Source organism: Dermacentor albipictus, chromosome 9 (genome assembly GCF_038994185.2).
Source record: "Dermacentor albipictus isolate Rhodes 1998 colony chromosome 9, USDA_Dalb.pri_finalv2, whole genome shotgun sequence".
NCBI lineage: Eukaryota > Metazoa > Arthropoda > Arachnida > Ixodida > Ixodidae > Dermacentor > Dermacentor albipictus.
The window spans coordinates 118,465,694-118,477,462 of record NC_091829.1 but is presented as its reverse complement, the minus strand read 5'-3'; the positions used below and the strand labels follow the sequence as shown (position 1 = coordinate 118,477,462).

At 45.8% G+C, this 11,769-nt stretch overlaps 1 protein-coding gene across 2 annotated transcripts in view; it reads right to left on the bottom strand.

Moving 5' to 3' along the window:
• LOC135911256 (lysosomal proton-coupled steroid conjugate and bile acid symporter SLC46A3-like) overlaps positions 1 to 11,769 on the bottom strand; it is a 99,440-nt gene that overhangs the window by 71,193 nt on the left and 16,478 nt on the right. The gene's annotated exons all lie outside the window — the stretch shown is intronic.

The window sequence follows — 11,769 nt, the reverse complement described above, 5'->3', positions numbered from 1 at the left end:
CTTGTTCACTTGCGCGGAAACGCCCCTTATGACGTAATAGATATGCTGAGGGGGAAAAAAGCACTATAAGCAGCTTTATGAAGCTGCGGACAAATATCGCGTGGAAACAACTTGCGTTTTTGACACTGGCTAGTGACGTATTAATGACATACACTGCCCTTCATGTAAATAAAAAGGAAGAATAGAGGATAAAAGACGCAGAAAACAGTGGAAGGTATGTAGACCGTTACGTCAGCCCAAAACTTTCAGGAGAATCTTGAGCTTGCGTTCTAAATTACAGCTACACGACACGAAAAGTAACCCTAACCGGGACCCTTCTAGAGGGATCCTCCTTTTAGTGGTTGTATAGTTCACTATTCTGAGTGTAGGAGATGAAATGGGAAGAGAACAAAAACATCAGCTTGCATATACTTCTCGCTGCTTGGGCGAAGATGATAGCGGACGTTATCCAGCGATTGGAAATTAACGTACGTTATCTCCGTCTTCGCTGTATGCGTTTATCTGTCTTATTTCTTTTCGCAATTCAGAGGTACAAATGTAGAGAAGAACAGGTGATACTTCGAAACATTACTATCTTGCGCACCGGCTGCTATGCCTCTATTAGATATGGGTCAATTATGAGTATTGTAGGTACTAAACGATTACTGAACTTGGACGCAGTTATTTATTCGTTGAAGTCGGAACGGGTGTCTTTGCGAAGTGACGTGCGTTTATTTCGCCAGTACTGCAATATTTTTTGTGTGTTGCCATACGTTGTACAAAGGAATTTTTTTTTACTTTGCAAACAACTTTAGACATGTCAGCATGCAGGCCTACAGAGCACCATCTAAATAGGAGCCTATGAACTTTTGGCTTTAATGGAAAACGATGTCAAAGCGATTGAAAAATCTTATCGCCAATATTCCCGCGTGCTGCCGATGATTAAGACAAAGAAAACTATTAGAAATTTTATTCCGACAACTTGGGTTATCGCCAACCTCACGAACCATTCTTTCTTTTGGGGCGACTTCACCGGGATTCAATCACAGGGATGCTTTTCTTGCAGTGTACAATTTTTTTAGAGACACAAAAAGAGTGCTTTACGGTATTTCCAAAATTACCATTGATTCCTATTGCTTCACTCCCTTATGTTAACTTATTTTATCGTAAAATTTTAACACTATTTTGCTACCTTCTTTATTTCTTTATCCCACGCTGTATTATGCAAATTTAGTTTTCGTTTCAATTCTAATAAACATAACTTGAAACCACCTGCTTCTTAGCCAATCCACCGTAGTGAGTATGAGTCAATATTTGGGAGACAAAACAAGAGAGGCTATGCGAAAGTTGGTACGTGCCACCCTTACATGCAATTCTTTCACGCCAGCTGGCTCACTGGGTATGTGACTTGTGGTCACATGAAGCTCTTTGACGCCAACTTGGGTTACTGGGAATGTGGCGCTCTTCAATAAAACAACAAAGAACATGCGTTAAAATTTATCCGCGGATTGGCATAATTGAATCCACGCCATATATATTTCGACTACCTCGTCTGAATATGTATTCATACGTGTGCCACACGCGGACTTTGTGGCGGCACCGCTAGATGGTGCAGCGTGTCCAGCGGGAAGCGCGAGAAAGGAGCCCGGCGGCACACACGCCTCATAACCTCATCGGCGGCGTTCGCAAAACGGCGTGTCGCTGCGTCACTTGCTTCAATGCCGATCGCAATAACGTTGACATCTATCGTGACCTGTTTGCGCCGGAAGTTTTAGGCACTTGTTGCGAAAAGAAGTAAGATGTCTTCTGTCGAATCTAGCACCAATTTACGATTGTCACGTGGTAGTGACGGTCAAGAACACAGTATAAAAAAACTAAATGACGAAACTAACTCGTTAGTGGGCAAACTCGTGCCCCTAAAGGGAAGTGACATTCAAAGCTCAAAATAATAACGCCGTGTCTTGCGCTGAGCCATAACATTAGTTTGTTAGCGGGTGAGATGCAGTCCCTGGAAAAAAGGATAAATAAGTACACCTGTCAATAAGCACACTGCATGGGGTTGTACGAACTTCAAGAATAGAGGGCGGGGCAGTGTTGCTCTGAAATAACACTCGTGGGGTCCTGTAAGATGCCCTAATAGTATTCTGCGCGCATCGAGGCACATTATAGTGCCACCCGGTTCCAGAGCCCCACCGATTGCACTCCGACTACAGCATAAAAGAGACAAAATGCCTGAGTATGTGCACTCTAGCCCTGGATGAGGAAAGGAAGAAAGCGTGGAATGATGATTAGGAAAAGGGAAGGAAGGCATCGATACATTCCCTCTGAATACACTGAAGCACACACACACACAAACAAGAAAAAAACGGAAAGCACAGTTGCGCGCAAGTACATGGCAGTGCAGCTTGGCCGTCATTCTGTAGTCGGCTTCTAAGCGTGACGTAATCTCAACTGTCCGTTTTGCGAACCGGAATTAAGCCAGCGTCAAAATCTCGGGCAAACCTGGAAATGAAACAACGCCTACTGGGCATTCTGGACTTGTCCGCATCTGATTTTTTTTGTCGCACCCGTTGCCATTCAATGCATTATCGTTATAAATGCGTGAAATAATTAGGAACCTGCACAAGCGGCATGTGGAACCAGTTGTCGATCATTTATGCGGACACTGCCCTGTAAGGATAATGTCCATGTCAGTCATGTAAATGAGAAATCTGTGGAGTAAAACCAACCTCTCTGTATGGCTTTCATGGATAAATGGCTTTGATTCAGTAGAGATGTCAGTAGTCGTGGAGGCGTTGCATAATCAAGGAGCATAGGAAGCATACGTGACAATCATGGCAAATATATAAAGACTCCACAGTTACCTTGCTTTCCGCAAGTCGGAAAATACTTATCAGGAAAGCGGTCAAACACAGGGAAACAATCTTTTCAAGGCTATTCACTGCACACTATTACGAAGTAGTCAAGCTGTTTGACTGGAAAGGAATAAGGGTAAGGACCAACGGCGAATATCTCAACAGCCTTCGCTTTGCAGATGACATTGTCTTGTTCAGCAACACTGGGGATGGATTGCAACAACTGACCGCGGACCTTAACCGAGGAAGTGTAAGAGTAGGGTTGAAGATTATTTTGAGGAAGACAAAGATAATGTTCAATAGCCAAAGAAGTCATAATCAGCAGTCATCCTTTAGAGCCTGTGCAGGAATACGTCTGTCTAGGTCAATTACTCACAGGGTATTCTGATCATGAGAAGAAATTTTACAGAATTTTAAAGATGGGTTGGAGAGCGTACGGCAAGCATTACCAAATCAAGACCGAACGCTTACCACTATAGCTGAAAAAAAAAAAGTTCACAATCATTGCACTCTGCCGGTGCTTGACTTATGGGGCAGGAACTTGGAGGTTAACAAAGAAGCTTGAAAGCAAGTTAAGGACCGCGCAAGGAGCGATGGAACGAAAAGAGTTATGCGTAACGTTAAGAGACAGGAAGGGAGTGTTGTGGATCAGAAATCACACGGGGATAGCCGACATTCTTGTTGGCATTAAGTGAAAGAAATGAAGCTGGGCAGGCCATGTAACGCGTAGGGCAGATAACCGACGAACCATTGGAATTACAGAATGGGTGCCTTGGGGGGGGGGGGGGGGAGGTAAGCGCAGTTGGGGACGGCAGAAAATTATGTGTGGTAGTAAAATTAGAAAAAAATGCAGGTAGCATTTGGAATGTTGCGGACAACTCTTCTACGCTATGAAGCAAAGGCTCTGGCACCGAAGCGGGCCTGTTGCATCGCTGCTGGAAGTATAGTGCCGCAGTTTTGTTCACGTTTTCTTACGTGGCAAATAGAAAACAATATATTTTTATTTTTTATAGAACATATTTTAAAGGATACGCAAGGTTGATCAGTCAGCTACTGATGTCCATTTGTTTTGTATTTTTAGTTTGCCATTCCGAGTTTTCACATGCGCGAGAACGTCGCATGTTTTACGTAGTCCAGAAAGGCTAGATGGCGACTTTGGCTTGTGTTCGTCGGTCGCTTTCTCTCCCGCTTGCCAGCTTCGTTGAGAGACTGATGAGCAACTTCAGCAATAAAAGATTTCTGAAGCTCACAGAACAAGTATTTACAGTGTCTACGTGGAAACCAAGCAAGCGCATATGAAAATGACAAACGTTCGCATGTGCAAAAGCATGAGCGAGCCGGCATGTTGTGCCGGCTCGAACGGTGCCGGCGCCGCGGTTACGCATCCGAGTCCTAACCACGGTGTAAGGTCCTAAGCGAGGTCATCGGAACGCTTCTTGGCTCGGAAGCAAGCTGCGTTTCTCGCTGTTAGGAAATCGATACATATCGTCGGAGTATGAACAACGGTAAGCTTCCAAAATACACGCCGAGTTAGTCGTCTCTGTGTTCACTAAAGCAAAGGAGGTACGAAAGATCTGAAAAATGGAAACCGACACTGGAGATAATAGCCCGGACTACATTGCGTACGACTGCATGTGCAAAAGCTGCACCCCCGAAGCGTTCGGTTCATACATGGCCAAGAGAAGTTGTGGGGCTAAACATCGGCGCTACCAATGCAGTGCGCTCAGGCCCGTGGACATCGAGCTCAATGATTTTGTGTACAAGAATCCACATTTGGGCAAGTTGGTACTGGTTGAACATCTTGAAGGGGAGCGCAAGACGAAAAACCAGGAAGAACGCAGGGGGCCGCTGAACTCTGGACAGCACTGGCTATAGATGGTAGTACTTGAGCTGGCGTACGCTTGCTAATGAAGTTTAAAAAAAATAATTATAGGGTTTTATGTGCCAAGGCTACTTTCTGATTATGAGGCACGCTGTAGTGGAGGACTCAAGAAATTTCGACCACCTGGAGTTCTTTAACGTGCACCTGAAACTAAGTACACGGGTGTTTTCGCATATCGCGCCCATCGAAATGCGGCCGCCGTGGCCGGGATTTGATCCCGCGACCTCGTGCTCAGCAACCCAACACCATAGCCACCTGATAAAGTTATTTGTGAATTCTGTGCTTCCCTGTGTCTTTCCTGCATTTTTTTTGTCTTAGTCGTCTTGCGCTGCCCCTTCAAGATGCTCACTGATGTATTCAGAACGTGAATAAAGATTTTTATTTGATATGATGTCAAGCAGAAGCGAACTGAGAATGCGGCGTGAGAGTGAGAGAGAGAGAGAGAGAGACAGAGGGGGGGGGTCATGGAAATGGCTCGGATACAGTTATTTCGAGTCTTTATTTCTGCTTTAAAAGGAAGGTCCTGGACCTGTAAACCCCAGAAAAAAGAGCGACAAGCCTGAGAGCGCTGTAAATAATCCATTTTAATAGGTGTTCTGCAGCCAGCTTCGATTTTGTTACCGTCAAGAACGCTGCGTCGTGACGTCATGACGCGGTATGTGGTCCCGTGGTCACTGCGAAGTTTTCACATTCGTTGCGGCTCGGTCGGTCGTCCGCTATGCTGCAACATCGCCCCTCACAACGAGCAGCAGCATACTAGGCGACCAAGCGACGATCCGGAGCGAGTGCGAAAACGTCGAAATGTCGTGCTTCCACGTGACCACATACCGCGTCATGACGTCACGACACAGTATCCTCCAGGGGAACGAAACCGAAGCTGGCTGTAAAATACCTATTAACATGAATTATTTACGGCGCTCTAAGGTCTGTCGCTCTTTTTTTTCTGGGGTTTACAGGTCCAGGACCTTCCTCTTACGGAACTTTCTCTAAATAATTAATCGACCAATGTATTACGCTAGTACCCCTTAAAGAAGCTAAGGACCAGGGAGATGTGAAAGAAGCTTGGTAAATACAGCTGCACCTCGTCACACCAAGACTTGATTTTAGAATGCTACACAAGTGACCGAACATTTCATTTATATTTTAGCCAGCAAAAAAACTAGCGAGGCAATAACGCTATATATCTCATTACAGTTAAACGCAGAACCGACACTGCTCTCAGGAGCAAACATTTCTAAGCAAGGATAGGCAGAGTGACGATAAGGTCGCGTAGCAGGAGAGATCTCAGAGTACAAAGGAAAACCAGCAAAGCCAAAAGCAAATAACAGCCTTACTTTCAGTGCCGAGACAACCACAGATAAGGCGAAGATAGGGAACATCACATGCGCTCTCTATCGTTGAAAGCAAAGTTCACGCGGCTGACGCACGATGCCAAAGCTTTTGTTTATATCACAACAGAAAACGTGTTCTACACATAAGGCAGTTGAACGCGACGGCTTGCGAACGCCACCATCTAAGTAGGTGGCGGTCACATCAACGGCCCAGGGGTGGTTCCGATCCTTTCAGAAATTCGCACGAACCTCGAAAGTGGTTTGCCATTTGTATGTGCTGGAAGCGATGACAGAGCCAGACAAGCCATGGCCGCCATGACTTAGGCCCCACCCACGCTGGGGCACTGTGCAGCAAAAGTTAAACTGTGGGAGTTTACATCGGAAGCTAACTATCTAAATTGACTGGAACCTTCAACTTGAACAATTAAATCAACTTCAAGATTAGCAAATACACGGACACAGGAAATAAAAGGACAACACAAACGGTGCTTTTCTTTTCATTCCTACAATTGTGCAAGTGTGTGCATCTACTATTAATAAATCTAGTAAATGTTATCGCTCAGCGCGGGACGCGCCAGCATGTATCGGAAGTTTCTCAAATGTTATCGGTTGTTCATTCTGCTGTCTGTTGTCACCCAAGCTTGTGTAATCTGATTGCTTGTGAAAACAAATTAAATTATGGGGTTTAACGTGCCAAAATCACTTTCTGATTATGAGGCACGCCGTAGTGGAGGACTCCGGAAATTTCGACCACCTGGGGTTCTTTAACGTGCACCTAAATCTAAGTACACGGGTGTTTTCGCATATCGCCCCCATCGAAATTTAAATGCGGCCGCCATGGCCGGGATTCGATGCCGCAACCTCGTGCTGAGCAGCCTAACATATTGTGCTACGCGAATTGCGTAGAACTTTCTGGAAGACACGCGGGCACGAGCGATTACTCTGGAACCTTCGATGACTCATGTATAAAAACTGACAGGCTTGACCCGCTCATCAGATTTTCGATGATCGCCGACTGTGTTCGCCGCTTTCGTTGAGCTTGGAGTGTATCTTGTTTTTCTGGGCACAGGTTCGCCCAATAAAATTAGTTTCGCCATCACAGTTTTGTTGCTGTGTACTCGACCGTCACTACCTGTGACATCTGGTGGAGGTACTAGTTCGTTTATGTACCGGGCGCCCCCGACAAGCTGTGATCCAAAATCGGACCGCAAAGACAGCACCAACGTCCTCCCGGATCATCAAACAAGCCGCAGACTGCAACAGCTTCCCCCGGAGCACGGACGTCTACCTAAGACGACCAAGAAGATCACGACCAAGACAGCCCAAATGGCTGCCCAAGCGTTCCTGCATTCTCCTGCAACAACCTCGCGACCCACCAACCTGCCATGGATCAGCGACTGAAGATCTGGAATCCTGGCTGTAGATCTACGAACGACTCACTACTTTCAACAACTGGGACTCCGACGAAAAGCTGCGATATGTATACTTCGCCTTAGAATACGCCGCCAGGACGTGGTTTGGGAACCGGGAGTCGACCCTGACAACATCGGACCTCTTTCGTGGCAGCTTTCTGTGGACCTTTACGAGCGCTGTGCGCAAGAAAAGGGCCGAAGGTAGGCTAGAAGCACGACTACAACTACCCAACGAGAACATTGAGATCTTCGCTGAGGAGATGACGCGCCTGTTCCGCCACGCCCACCAGGATATGCCTGAGGAAAAGAAAATTCGGTTCCTCATGCGTGGGGTAAAGCATGAGCTCGCTTAAATTCTTTCATTCCAACTAGGTCATCCGAGTGGAATCACTTGCCAGCAGATGTGGCAGTCGCCGACGATCTCGAGCATTTTAAGAATAAGTTAAGTGTCTGAATTTCTTGTTCAAGACATGTGTGCCCTTCGTTTCGTGGTCCATCATGAACTCTGTGTTGCCGATTTCTAGTTTGCCTTGTTAGTTCTTGTTTTCTTTTTTCGTTTTTTTAGCTTTCCATGGATGTGCACAATTGCTGAAATCTGTAAATCTGTGAAATCTGCAAAACTCAGTGTAGTGAGCTATTTAATGCTATGTATGCAATGCTATACTATAATGCAATGATATGTAATGCTGTAACCCATGAATGTATTTCCATTTTTTGTTATCTGTGTTATTGTATGACTTGTTCCACTCCTCTCAATAATGCCCGCAAGGCCATGAGGGTATTTGAAATAAATAAATAAATAAATAAATAAATAAATAAATAAATAAATAAATAAATAAATAAGTAAAGTTGTGGACTGCGGTGTGGACTCCGTGCGTGAGGCTGTCTTGCATCTCTCTCAGCTTTCGGACTGCCGCTGCTTCTTTAGTATTTTTTATCCCGAGTTTGAGGTAAATGATGCCCCGAGTCATCAAAGGCGTTTTTAACTTTCTTTAGCTTGTTCGTGACGAAGTTAGCCAGACAATGGTGGCACATTTCACTGAAATCGTTCCAGAGAAATCGAACACTGTAGCCGCCGAAATCAACCTGCGCGAACAGCTTACTCAGTGCCGGGCATAAGGGTTCCTTGACAAAGTCTGTAATGTTGCCCTCGAAACCAAAATCAGATACAGAAACACATTTCTTGCGCACCACTGAGATGGTTCGTGTCCATTGCTCTACTAATACTGCTACTTACTGTCACTAGTACTATTACTACTACTACTATACTACACCACCACTCGGCGAAATGTGCGAGCGCCAATTCGCCGATTCCCAACCGTAACTTACTACCTTCACTCAGTTCAACCCCTTTGCATTTCTGAAGAACATCACCAGCAGTAACACTTTGGAACGAGTGTGCGCGCTATCCGACATGAAAGTTTATACAATGACAGAAGCGTGTGCACGTGCATGACGCAACTCAAGTATGACGTTGGAAATCGAGGCTCGGTGTCGCATTATACCGCTTTGTTTAAAAAATTGACAGAAATAAAAGGTGACGAGGCTGTTCCCTCGTTCGTAGTGCGACTTATGTGAAACGTCAGCACGAAAAAAAGAATCGTCACGATCACAACAGGTGCGTGCGACAAGACGAGAGCGAAAACGAAATGACGGGACTATTACAGCACGCATTTATCGGTATGGAAGGTAAACGAGCAAGCCTATCTGCCAGTTTCATTTTTTCAGCTTGGCGTTTTCACAAACCTCGCTGCTGTAATTCGTTCAGACGGCGACGGCTCTTTTTTCAGCGCGCCTTTTGCCAAGCAAGCTTGGTATCGCCATTGGCAACAGTTACTGATGGAATAGTCGGTGATGTTTGATGTAATTTGGCAGCGCCTTCGGTAAAACGTGGTTACGGAAGCATGAAGGATGAGCAAATTCACAGGCTCTGCGTATGCCCTCATCATTCACGGTCACGTGATCGTGTTCTCTCATGTGCACTGCTTAACTAAATCATTAGCGGCGATGTTTCCTTTGCTGTTCTTACATGTATGAGCATTTTTATTGCTCCGCGCTTCGCGGGTAATGCATACACCACGTGTTTTATGGAAGATGTTAAAAGACACACTGAAGAGAAAGGTAAGTTAGTTTATTCGGTTCAAATATTTGGGACTTGATTTGAATGTGTTCGGCAAAATGAAGGGGGTTTTATTGGTAAATAGAATGAAAGACAAAATTGCCCCTCTCAGATGGGGATCGCACCACAGCATAGCCGGTGCGAATCTATTGAGGATAGTAAAACGAGACGAAAGAACACAAAACACATAAGTGGAACCGGCACGGCTGGCCATTTTGATTTCGCGCTTGAAGCACAGGGCCAGTACGCAATTATGATCATCACGGACTTCAAAAGCGTCTTCGCGCGTCTCGATTTTTTTTGTAGAGAAAGCTCCCGACAAAAACAAAGGCTGGAGTTATTGTTGGCCACAATACTGAACGCCAGATGCAATGAGAAATACACTGATCTGCCTAATACTTCATTAGGATAACATAGAAGTATATGTTTAAATACAGAGCCCTCAATTGTGCCTTGAGGACAACCTTTGGGCATAAGAAAACAACAAACATTTCTTGGTGCCATTGGCAACTCCAGAATCAGTTACTTGTGCTGGCAACACTGTACAAATAAACAAAGATGGCTACGACATCCAGGTTCACGGCGACTCTTTCGGTCGGTGACGTTCACGCGTTTCTCGTTGGTGGCGTCGAATCGGGGTGTTTCGTTGAAGACAAACGGATGCACGGTGCCGATTACCTTATTTTGACCGGCCTCAAGGATTTCGGCGACGAAACCGCCGAAGTCGTTGCACGGTGCTTGCCAACGTCCGGCCTTCCCAGTGAGCCGCATCAGATTTTTTTTTCAAACAAAGAGCCTTTGAAGCGAGCCTAAGGTTTAAAAAAGGGAGGTGCTTGTGCGTATCGGGCCTCCGAAAGGTGCAAACACTTGTTCGCGCCCTTGCTATACTGGTACATGTATGTACGATGCTCGGCTGCTTTCGACCTTCATAGACAACTCCGCACTAGGACTCGTGTTGCAGTGTATCGCATATTGCATCTCACAATGTATAGGTAGTAACATATGTCTTGCTTTCAGAAGCTAAATACGGACATTCTGCACTGAGGCTAAAAACGAACGTTACCTGGTCAGGGTGTTTTGGCATAAAAAACAAGTTAGAGTTCCGTTTGTGAGCTATACCCTATACTGGGGCTGAGGAAAAGGGGAATACAAAGAGGAAAAAGGGAGAGAGTAATCACTGAGTGCGTGTGGGAGGGACACTATAAACGGTCTCTTAAGCAGGTGCACTTCAAGTATTGCACTAGTGCAAGAAACGCTTTTCGTGCCAGTGACCGGCATGGCCACGGTCCGAGTATATTTGACTCGATGAACGGTCTTGAGTCCAGTCGGCGTAAAGTCGCCCGCAGAGAGACACGTTGTCATCGTAGCGAGGGCAGGTACACAGTAGGTGTTCTATGGTTTCCTCGCACCCACAGGAGTCGCACATCGGGCTCTCGGCCATTCCCATACGGTAGGAGTATGCGTACGTGAACGCCACTCCCAGCCACAAACGGCACAGGAAAGTTGTGTCGCCGCGGGAAAGGCTAGATGGCAGTTGTAGCCGTAGCGTGGGGTCCAGTTTACGTAATCGGCAATTGAAGGCACTTGAAATACAGATATCTTGCGACTTTTTGCGTGCAAGTAGGCGAAGTTGACGTTAAGAGAAAATACATGGAGCTTGTTAGGCAACGTACTGCGCAGGGCGGATAACCGGTGGACCACCAGAGTTACAAAAGTGGTGCCAAGTGAAAGAAAGCACAGTCGTGGAGGGCAGAATATTACGTGGGGTTATGAAGTTAGGAAATTCGCAGGCGGAAGGTTGGAATCAGTGCAAGACAAGGGGGATTGGAGATCGCAGGGGAAAGCCCGTCGTTCTTCAGTGAACGTCCAGTGGACACGCTTGTCCCCGCATCTCTCTTTCTTCGTGCGTACTTTTGAGTTGGAGCTGCTATAACCACACGATACAAAACCAACTGGCCCAACCTTTCACCTTATTAAAGATAGGCCGATGGTGGTGATGATGATGTCTGGTCTCCAGAAGAAGGAAAGTTTGGATGTAGAATATGAAGCATAAGTTAATAGACTAATTTGTGGCGTGGTCAATTATTATGTTCAGCAACTCTTTAGTTGTGAGAAGTGAGAAAATTCTGCTTCAAACCACGGCGGACGGGATTGGCCACCGCGCTGAGAAACATTGAAAATTGATAATGAA